This window comes from Physeter macrocephalus, chromosome 11, assembly GCF_002837175.3.
Source record: "Physeter macrocephalus isolate SW-GA chromosome 11, ASM283717v5, whole genome shotgun sequence".
NCBI lineage: Eukaryota > Metazoa > Chordata > Mammalia > Artiodactyla > Physeteridae > Physeter > Physeter macrocephalus.
In genome coordinates this window covers 2,080,226-2,091,612 of record NC_041224.1, presented here as the reverse complement: position 1 = coordinate 2,091,612, position 11,387 = coordinate 2,080,226, and the positions used below count along the sequence as shown (strand labels likewise).

Sequence of the window (11,387 nt, the reverse complement as noted above, 5' to 3'; positions counted from 1 at the left end):
GGTACGCGGGCCTCTCGCTGCCGTGGCCTCTCCCGTTGCGGAGCACAGGCTCCGGACGCGCAGGCCCAGCGGCCACGGCTCACGGGCCCAGCCGCTCCGCGGCACGTGAGATCTTCCCGGACCAGGGCACCAACCCGCGTCCCCTGCATCGACAGGCGGACTCTCAACCACTGCCCCACCAGGGAAGCCCAAGATTTTTTGTTTACATCTTTCAGTGTCTCTCAAAATGTAATTCATGGAAGAATCACCCAAAGAAATTGACTTATCAAAAACTGCAGATTCCTTAGCACCACCTCCAGCAATTTCAATTCGGTGAAATTGAAGGCTCTGGCTTAGGGAATCTACCTTTTTATAAGCACCCCAGGCGAAGCCAAGGCACATAGTCCACAGACCTCACATTGCAAACTACTGGTTTAGGCAAAAGTGACAACCTTGTTCTTTATATGTTTCAGGTGTATCTCTTGGAACTGAGAAGCAGTCAATAGGGCAAGGGGCTCCAGCAAATGTCAATGTGTATGAGTTTGTGTGTGTGTGCGCGTGCACACATTGCAGGGGACGTGAACATTTAAGCATTTGAAATGTGCTTTGTGGACTACGATGGGTAAAAGAAATTATTAGACGCTGAGAAATCATCAGGGGAAAATAGAAAAATAGTGTTGAATTCTGAACTTCAGTAAAAAATAACAGTAGGATATAGTTACAGAGTTTGCTTAGGGGTTGAGTGTCAAACTTCTATGTAATAACTCACAGCAGGACGGACTGAATGATGTGCTTAGGGGTTAACAGCATCTATAAGCTGGAATGGCAGACCATTATCCTTGCCATTGCACTTCCAGCCTTACCACGACAAGGGGATGCATTGCTATCCAAGCCACTTACCGCTCTACACGCTACGAGCGAGCTTAGCAAGTAGAAGATATTAAGAGGGAAGTGGTCACATAACGTTTGACAAAGCCTTTCTGCACTGATTGCATCTACAGATTTTGATGAGGTGTTTACTCACCTCCTCTCAACCTTTCCTGGAATAGCTACATTTAATAGTGCAAGATCACAAAGGTGAGTTGCCTTCTTTCTTTTTTTTTTTTGTCATTTGCATGTAAGTGAGAAGGCTGTCTATGGAATCATGGTCAATAACCGCTATTTGCTTCATGTTGCTGTGCTTTTTGCTTTCAAGTCTGAGAAGAAAATCATACGAGAACTTCAGCCTGAATCATGTCACTCCAGGTAATCTGGATACTAAGAACCAAACAAAATGGACTGAATAAAAGCAGCCTGAAGTTCACCGGGTTTATTTTGCCTCTGCCTGCTCTCAGAGAGACGTGAATTTGCAGTGATTGACTGCAGTTTCATATTAACGGAACAGATTGGAGACAGAAATCATCCTCAGGCCTTAATCCCAGGGAAATCAGAAAAACAACTTCTTCTAAAGCTATTTACAGGGCAGCAGATGTGAAGGTTTGTCTTGGATTGGACACAGCATAACAAACAACTTTTTGAAATAAGGTATTTCATTAAACAACTCAACATGAGCATGGGAAGTTTTACGAACTCTTTCTAAAATGAAATACTGAGAATAATGAGCATGTTCACCATTGCCTCATTCATTCATTTTTTCTTTTCCCTTATTACATAGGATTCCTATAGTGTCAACTGCACTGGAGGAGTTCTCAGTCTGCTTAGAGGAGAACCATGCACCGTGCCCCGCGGTGGGCATGCTGGTAGCTGTAGTCACAGGGAGACTCCTCGCCAGCTGCAGTCACTACTTTTCCATAAGAGTGCACACTGCCCACTCCTTGGGAAAGACCTGCTGAAATACTCCTAACCATGTACTGTTTCAGAAATGGGAGTCATTTTGCAAATTATTTGAATCTTAACTTTCTTTATTTTGCTTATCCGATTATTCCTTGGTTTCTTTCCTTCTGTCTGTAATATTCCTTCCTTTGGAATATATAAATGCTATTTTAGCTCTTTTGTTTCCACTCCATATGTCATCGTTTCTCATCTTTTATGAGAAAATAGTAAGCTTCTTTGAAAAACCTCCTCTATTTTGTCCTAAAATAATAATGTTATAAAACATGAAAGACATGTTACTATCACTACTAGAGCTTTGATTGGTTTCGTAAAAGAGATAGAAATGAGACCACTGGGGGGGGTGGTCAAAAGAACCTTAACAGGTGAGGAGGTACTTGAGCTTTGAAAAAAGAAGTAGCATCCCAAAAGTCAGAGATGGACCTCGAATGGCTTTGCAAGGCAAACTCTTAGCAATAATGAAACAACAAACGAAGAAACTGTCTGGTTTAAGAAAGGCCAGGCAAACAAGTGTTTTCATTTACAAATTCCTAGGATTGGACCCATCCAATGGAGAATTGAATGTTGATCTGGTAGCTTATCATTTACACTGTTCTTACTTTGGTCCCCAATTTCTCTAAAAAAGAGAAAAAATAATTTTATTGTCCATCCCTTCTCTCCTGTTTCCATTCTACCTTAAAACTTGTCTCCCGGGGCTTCCCTGGTGGCGCAGTGGTTGCGCGTCCGCCTGCCGATGCAGGGGAACCGGGTTCGCGCCCCGGTCTGGGAAGATCCCACATGCCGCAGAGCGGCTGGGCCCGTGAGCCATGGCCGCTGGGCCTGCGCGTCCGGAGCCTGTGCTCCGCAACGGGAGAGGCCATAGCAGAGGGAGGCCCGCATACCACAAAAAAAAAAAAAAACTTGTCTCCCATTTTGTGAGAACTTGTCTACTTACTAGATAGAGGTAGTACAAAATTATTAATATATTATGACCAAGTACAAAGTGTACAAGACCTCAGACAAGTGAACTTGGTGATTTTATTGAGCTAAAGGAAGCAGCAGTCATGCCATTTTGTCCCAGTGAAACAGCAGCATAGGAAGGTATTTATCACCCCTTGCTCCCGTGAAGGAATTGGTCCCACTGATTTCCTTGGCTTGATGGTCATGTTTCTTCCCCAAGGAAATGCTGATTTCCATTCAACTCTTCCCTGCTTCCACTTTTTCTAGCTCAATTTAGAAGGAACAGAATTCGCATTACGGACTAAAAAGTATTCTTCGTCAATAAAGACTTTGGATTCTTGTCAGGACTTTCCCAGGATTAGAGTGACATTTGTCTACATTCAAAGATGCCTTAGAAGAAACTCAGCAGGCAACCACCTTTGATAGGTAATACAAACATTGCTTTTTCTGTGTCTAAGATAACTTTTAGATATTTTCTCTGGTCAATTGTATAAAATTATTCAAGATTGAAGAGAACTTACAGAATAATTTATTCAGGATATTCAAGCTTAAAAAATATGAATCCTTAAGTCACATGACATTTTCCATGGAATTTTAATATATAAAACAAAAAGAGCAATATTATTAGTATCACTTTTTTTTACTAGTTCAATTTCTGTAATTTCTTGTGAAGTCAGTAAAAACAAAGAGCCAGTTTTGATAAAATGAATATTTGAAATCAAACAATTCATTTCCACATGGCTCATAAAAGTATTTGTTGGAACATATATTTAAAGCCAAATTCCAAAAATCTCAGGATATTCTCCCATTAAATAGAAATGCCAGGATGTGGTTTATTTGGGGGGGTCAATATATATAAAACAAGGTAATGTAACAGCACTAATCAATGGGTTGATGGGCTCCAGCATATTATAATTAGAAAGAAATACATAGTTAGGCAGCCATGTTGCTTTATTATTCTTTTCAACCATTCTATATGCAGGGGTGTGTGTGTGTTTCTTTGCATGAAGCGCCTACATGAAATCCTAGAGTTATATAGAATTTCGTTGGAAAAGCATCATTCTTGTCCTCCAGATCCAAAAAAACAAAAAAGAAAGAAAAAAGAAAAATAAGCTAAGACTCAGAGGGGCTACTTATTCTAGGTTATTTCACAGTCTACCGACAAAGAAGTAATTAGAATGTACATTGCCTGACTCCCATTGTTTTGTTCTCCCAACTATTCCCCAATGCCTCTCTCATCTTATTATTGTTGTTATTATTGATATTGTTGCTATTATTGGTATTGTTGCTGTTAATATTGTTATTATGGTAAAGATGAAATATCCAAGAAACAATATGATTATTAAACACTAGCACTGCAAGAGGCTTTGGAGATAAATGCAAACATCATCATTTCCTGAGGTTGTAAGGTGAAGTGAGTGACCTGCCTGAAATCACATCAATCGTTAGTAGAGGGACCTGAGATTTCTGACTCTTTCCAGTGTTTCTCTTTGTCTTGCTGCTTCTCAGTTCAACAAGTGTGTTTTTGAGGGCTTCCCTGGTGGCGCAGTGGTTGAGAGTCCGCCTGCCGATGCAGGGGACACGGGTTCGTGCCCCGGTCCGGGAAGATCCCACATGCCGTGGGGCGGCTGGGCCCGTGAGCCATGGCCGCTGAGCCTGCGCGTCCAGAGCCTGTGCTCAGCAACGAGAGAGGCCACAGCAGTGGGAGGCCTGCGAACCGCAAAAAAAAAAAAAAAAAAAAAAAAAAAAAGAGTGTTTGTTTTTGAGAAATACATAAAAGAAGAAAACTTGTATCAATGGAAAGAATTGCAGTATTTTTTGGTGGTCAGTATTATTTCATTCCATTGAGATACAATATAGTCTGTGGATCTGGTTAAGCTTTAAATGCAACCATGAGAAGTTTTGATTTAAAATCTTTTTTAAAATCCTTATCACATTAATTATTTTGAGAATTAGAAAAGAATGCAACCGTTGCAAAACATGTATTCTCCAAATTGGACCTAATTCTTATCATAACTTTTTAGCCCAATTTACTGTACACCTGTTGCTTAGAGGACTAGACATTATTTTAAATGTTGAACAAACAAGAGTTCCCTGATTGCCTAGTGGTAAGGATTCCAGGCTTTCACTGCCATGGCCCGGGTTCAATCCTGGGCCCAGGTTCAATCCCTGGTCAGGGAACTGAGATCCCTCAAGCTGCACAGTGTGGCCAAAAAAAAATGTTGGATGGATGAATTATTGCTTTATAGACACAGATGAATCAACATTATATCTATTTATTTTCTGTGTTCCTTAAGGTATCGTTCCTCTTAATAGGAAAAATGCACACCATATGTAAAGCATTTTCCATTGTACTTGAAAATGTTTGTTTTGTGACTCACCCAAGACTTTAACTTTCTTTGAATTTACCCCAAAACACCACAGCACCTATTAAGTATCCTTCAGCACTACTGAATTTGCAGTCAAAGTGGAAATACGATGCCTTCTCTGGGTTTGAATACCAAAAGGAAAATTCATAAAGTAAAAATAACATTGCAATTTGGCTTCTTTAATGAATGTAAGCGATGTATACTGAGTTTATAATTAAAATACTTTCTGTCATTTTGGGGACCCTAAATACTGAATGATGCCTGTGCTATATTTATATTCACTCTCCTCCCCATTAATAATAGTGTTTCCAGTTGGGAATGAGTGTGGCCATAACTTTTGCTTGGTTTCATTTGGGATTCCAGGATCTAAGGCTTTTCTCCCTGGCTCTCTGTGTGTTCCATATTACAATTTCATTACTGTTCTGTCTGCTTTGGGAAAATATTTTTACCAACCGTCTTACTCATATATATGTATATTTAATTTTTAGAAAAAGATGTGAACTATGAAAAAGTGTATCAAAAAGATAGATTGTAATGTTTTGGAGGCATTTACAAATTTTAAAGAATACATGCAGGTTTTCTTTGTGTGACAAAAAGTTATAAATTAAAGGACTCCATTGTTTTCAGCTACTACATTGATTTGTCACTTTTAAACTAAGCCTCCTTTGGGCCCAGCATTCCATGAAACATCTCTAGTAGACTTTGAAAGACATAATCAACAGAATTTTTCTACTCTGTTCACTTCTAGGTCTGTTATCTCTATAGGTTAGTATTCTGATGCATGAGAAATAACCCCCAAAGTTTCCATGACCACATAGCGTTTAGCCTTCTGTACAAATAAAACATGAGCCTGAACACAGTGTCCTAGGGAAGGTCTGAAGTCTCAAAAGGAAGCGAAATGGCTTCCTTTTTCTTAATGTCTTTTCCTGTAAGTCAAGGATGAGACTGCATATCCCATGCAGAAAAAATGAAAGTCCAAAACTGTATTTAGGAAAAGATATATATATATATATAAAATAAAATATATATATATACATATATATTAGAACTTTCCTCTTCTCTTCTTTTATAACTCTTACTGGTGAATTCTTACTTAAAACTGGTGTATCAGTTATGCTGTATTCCATTTCACCCAGTGGATTGTGTTTTTTGTTTCTTTATTAAATAGACAATTCAGTTAAGTTCATTGGGATCTTTATTTATTCAAAATCAGATTTTTTTTCCTCTACTGGGATTAAATAAAAATTTAAGATATCTTTGATTATATTTTTTCATAGAGAAGAGAATAAAAAAATTGGCATCTGCCATCAGATGATGGATGTTGTGACCACTCCCTATTTGCATTACTTATTTCTATAGTCTTTATACCTACTGTTCTGAGGGTTGTCATCAGGTAAAGGATGGCGCCGTGCTTATAAATGTGTTGAAAAAAGAATGAATGGATAAAGATGTTTATTTCTTCCCCAAATGTGGTTACACAAAAATTTAGAGAAAAAGTCTTTTTTTCCCCCACTTTTTTCTATAAAATATGTAACTCTTTATCCAAAAAAAAAAGCATCGATTGATTGCATTCCTTGCCTCACTGTAGGTAGAACATAGGCAAAGGGAGGTTACTAGAAGCAAGGATAAAACCTAAGTACAATGGTCATTACTTCCATTTTAAACTTCAAATGGTATCAATCTTTGTTAATTAATCTTTAACACTCACCTGTGTTGTTCCCAGGAGCTGCTGTAATTCACCTGACCGCTGAGAACCTGGAAATCCTGCAATCCACAGCCAAGCTTCTTGAGCACAACTTCTTGTTTCAGAGGCAAGAAAATGGTTTCTTCCCTACCATAGCCTCACTGGATGCACAGACTGGGGATCCTTGATGGCACATTTTTATAATTTTCCTAATTGTATTTGAAGCAGTTTCAATAGTGGCATATAATCACAACTTTCCTACTCGTTGGGACATCGTAGGCAAGTTTTTCTTTACACCGTAAAACAGAGAGTAAAATAGCTAAAGCATTATTTGTGGACAAAGAAGGAATTCAGGAACTTGGTGTACATTTCATGATTCTACCTTTGTTGCAATCTGTATAATTATATTTTCTGTGAAGGGATAAGCCTTGCTTAAGAATAATGGTCATAGATTATTAATCCCATTTGTTTCCTGTGGAAAGAAGGAATGTCCCACGTCAAAGTTCAATAGTCTCTGCTCCAATGAGGGCCCTCTTAAGATATCCCAAAATAGCAGGAACATCCTTGCCTTGGGGACTTAATGCTCACTAGTCTTGATGTCCCTGAATAAGACCCCATCAAAGTCTGCACTGACACTTTATTTCATTGCCTAATGCTTCCTGTTAAGAAGAAGGCCTTATTAGTCTGGCATCTGTTGAGAAAAGTTAGTGTTCGCATTTAGGTTCAGGACAAAAAGCAGAGCTTGGAAGTTAGCCAGGTTCACATCCTAGTTCTGCCACCTACTAGACACATACCTGGGTGAGTCACTAAACCCTTCCAAGCCTTCATTTCCTAGTCTTTAAAATGAGGATAGTGCCTGTCTGTGGTACGATGAAGGTGAATTATGACCCAGTGTTCTGCAAGTGTCAATTTGCATAAGAATCACTTGGTGGATTTTAACAAGCTCACAGTTGATCCCTAACATAGCTGGTTTGTGGATCACACTCTGAGTGGTAGAAGATTGTAAGTGGTGCCTGAATATACAAATAGATAATGGCCAACCATATATAAAAATAGAACTTAGACCCATAACTTCCAGCAACCTCCCCAGGAAGCCAACCCCTAATCATTAATAAGTAGCCCAGGAAGCCAGCCAACAATAAGTCAGACCTGCAGGAAGTCAGACTGCTATCTGTTGTAATAATTCAGGAAGCCAAGCAATAACTTCTGTAGCAATCAGACCAAAATCAGGACTTGACTGGTAACCGACAGCTTCCCTAATTTTTGTCTAGCCTTCCAATTTAGGACCTACTAGACAAAGCCAAATATGCATTGCTAACCAATCATATAGGGCGCTCCATTTCTAGTTAGCCTGCCTCCTGCATCCCCACGCCAAGAGCCTCCAATCAGGGCACACCCGAAGCCTTCCCTGTTTTCCACTAAAAGCTATTCCACTCCTCTGCCTGCTTTTGAGTCTCTGCCAAAATGCAAGTGATGGTGGCTGACTCCCTTGCTGTAGCAAACTGTGTAGAAAGCCCTTGCTTGTTCTTCTTTGGTTGGCCTTTGTTTGTTTCTACATAAGTGGCTTATGAAAAGTGCCTATTATTTAGTGAGGGCTTAGTGAATGGCAGCCTCAGACCTCTAGAAGACAGAAGAGCTAGACGCTTCTCTCCTCACCTTGGAGGAGGTCTTCATCTTCCAGCTTGCTACCTCCAGTCCCCCAGAGAGGTGGTTTACTGCCCTCATTAAAGTTCACACACACGCTACTTAGTTCATCTTTCCTTGGTGATATCTTCTCTTAAATTAGAAGGAGCTTGTCTATTTGTCTTTTTTCTTTTTCTTTTTTTTCTCTATCCTCTCCTTTCATTTAGTCACAAAGAAGCCCAGACAATCACCAATTAACTTCTTTCCCCTCCCTCTAAGGACTGTGGTTATTGGTGGATGATATCTTCCACCCAGGGAAAGGCCAGGTCATTTCTCATTTGTAAGCCCATCACTCTCATCCCTTCAATGTTCTGTCCCATACGTCCTGGTCCAAAGGTGGTAAAATAGTCAGATTTAGGTCTTGGCTGGAAGGAAAGGATGGAGAGACCTCCTTCAGCCAACATCATGTACCCTGTCCCAGGTCTTTAATGACAGCTATTTTTGAATTTGGGTCACTTCTCAAAAAAACTCAAGTGACGTTTTGCTTTAATCTACTACCGCTCTCCCTGTATGTATGTCTCCCTTGGGGAACTCACTTGGAGGAGAAGTTGCTGGGCCAAGGGAGGATTTCGATCCTCTTGGCTTTCCCAGCCTAGAGTCCCCCCAACAGCCTTCCAATCTCACACCCTTTTCCCCACCGATCATTACTGTGCATAAACATGATTACCCTAGAGGTATCTTAATGGAAGGACTAGAGAGAGCATCCAAGGAGGAAGAGAAGGAAAAGAGTGACTCAGATTTCTAACAGTCCAAGCCCAAATGCAAATTCCATGACCCGCAATGACATTTGAAAATCTATTTGATGCAGCAAAAAAAACAACATACAAATGGCTGTGCAACAGGAGTGTTTCAAACATAGATATAACTGGAAATCATTGCCAAGTATTGGGATTGTTAGAAGTGTGTTTACTTTTAAACCCTTTCACAAAAAAGGAGAAAATATATTTTAGAATGTGTGTCTTTATCAAGCATTTTCCCCACATCTTTGAATAATTTAAGGCGTCTATCTCGATAGCAGCTTTTTAGTATACTTTGTTATTTGATATAGTCAAAAATACATGATAGCTCAGTGCATTTGTTTTGTGAATGCTTTTCAAGTCACCCCACTTTCTTGCTGGTTGCCCTATGAAATAGAAAAGGATCTGAGATATTCCCAAGGAGTATCTCCCCATTTTCTTAATAGTGCAATGAAATTAAAAGGTTCTACTAAAAGCTGTGGTTGAGAAGAGGATTGGGATTGCTGTAGAACTTTTTCAAAATACTGTTCCTCAGGCTTCTCTGCAGCAGATTCTGATTCAGTAGTTCTGGAGCGGGTCCTTTGAATCCATATTTCTAAACATTCTCTTAGTGATTCTGGTGCCTGTCAGGTTTGGCTTAGAGCTGCAATTAGACGGATGCCAGTTGGTGTGATTAAAAGACTTCTGGGTTGGAAAATCCTGTGGTCCTTTGTAAAGCAAAGCAATTTAATTCAATTCCACAATACTTATGGGATACCCACTCTGTGTCAGACACTTCGGTGTTTGCTGCAGACACCAAGGTGAACACACGCAGTTCTTGCCCTCAATTGGCACAGAGACTAGGGAGAGAAGAATAGGGAGTGAGAGAGAGAAACGGAGAGGGGGAGTGAGAGGGAGGGAAGGAGAGAGAGAGAAAAAGAGGAAAGAAGAGGGAGGGGAAAAAGGAAGAGAGAGAAAGAATGAATCAAACACCCTGCAGAGTGTGGCAAGAAAGATGCCGATACGTCCTACTGGATTTAACAGAGGAACAAGGAGGAAAGAAAAACCTACAGAAGAGAAAATAGTTTGGGATCTGCCTTGCGAGGGTCACAAGAAATATGGTAGCGTGATTCCCAGCAACTGTGTCGAGCAATGTGGAGACCATGGAGTGCTCCCATGTAAAGTGTCCACAGCGCCCCTGTAAGAAATCCCATATGAGTTGATGAAATGGAAGGGGAGTTAAGATCTTTGGCAATCACAGGGTCAAAGGAACGTGAGACAAGAATGTTGGCCTGGATCCCTATCGTGGTACCCTTTTTAACAAGAACAATTAATGGAAAATACAAGTTGTATGGAGGGTTTTAGATGACAAATTTTTACTGGTCTGATAATTGAATACATATCACTGTTTCAATTTGGGAGTTTAGAATGGATACTAGTGGCAGTGAAAACACTAAAATTTAATCGGTTTGTATTTATTAGGGAGCAGTGTAGAATGATACCTTGCCCTTAGGTCCTCAAAAACTACGCATTAACCAATTGCTTTATTGCTCTAGCATTTACTATTTCATGAACAAGAATAAGTCCTCTTGAGAATGTCCTTAAAACTTATTGATTTTTCATTCTTTTCCCAAATCAATGGCATTTCTGAAATATGCTTTCTCTGCTCAGCTATGTTTGATACTATTGTTCGTCTTTTGGTGGTCAACCCTATTTCCAGGATCCTTGAGCAAAACAGTTAACTGGTAGTTTTCCTACTAAACTGGAAATCACAGTGGTAGGGCCAGAACCTTTGCAGCCATCTACATGGTGAGTATGTATATTCCATTAGAAACAAACCTCAGAGAACACAGGAAAGCATTACCTAAATATTTACTAAGAATAAATTCATAGGACATAGAGCAAGTCCTTCGAAAACTGTACCTGGCCAGGTTCTTGAATATCACTTCTTACATTCCTCTTGAAAAGATTACTTCAATTTCTGTTCCTCTATATTCAAGAAATCCTGTCACTTATAGTTGCCTTGATATGCTCGCATGAATGAAACTCTGAAAGTCTTATTTTTCTTTAAAGTTTCAAATAAACTGTCCTAACTAGAACTAAATAAGTGATATTAAATATTTTGCAGCTATTGACATTTTCCTATATTACATTACTATTATGCCTACTGCAGAAGAAAAATTTCCC

General features: G+C 39.6%; 1 long non-coding RNA gene across 4 annotated transcripts in view; it reads left to right on the top strand.

Moving 5' to 3' along the window:
• LOC114487255 (uncharacterized) overlaps nt 1-7,074 on the top strand; it is a 364,849-nt gene extending 357,775 nt beyond the window's left edge. For all 4 annotated transcript variants that reach the window (XR_008618448.1, XR_008618447.1, XR_008618446.1 and 1 more), the window contains 4 exons: nt 981-1,056; nt 1,175-1,503; nt 3,016-3,174; nt 6,841-7,074. This is a non-coding gene — a long non-coding RNA (uncharacterized lncRNA). The remainder of the gene's footprint in view (nt 1-980; nt 1,057-1,174; nt 1,504-3,015; nt 3,175-6,840) is intronic.
• Nucleotides 7,075-11,387: the final 4,313 nt, after the last annotated feature.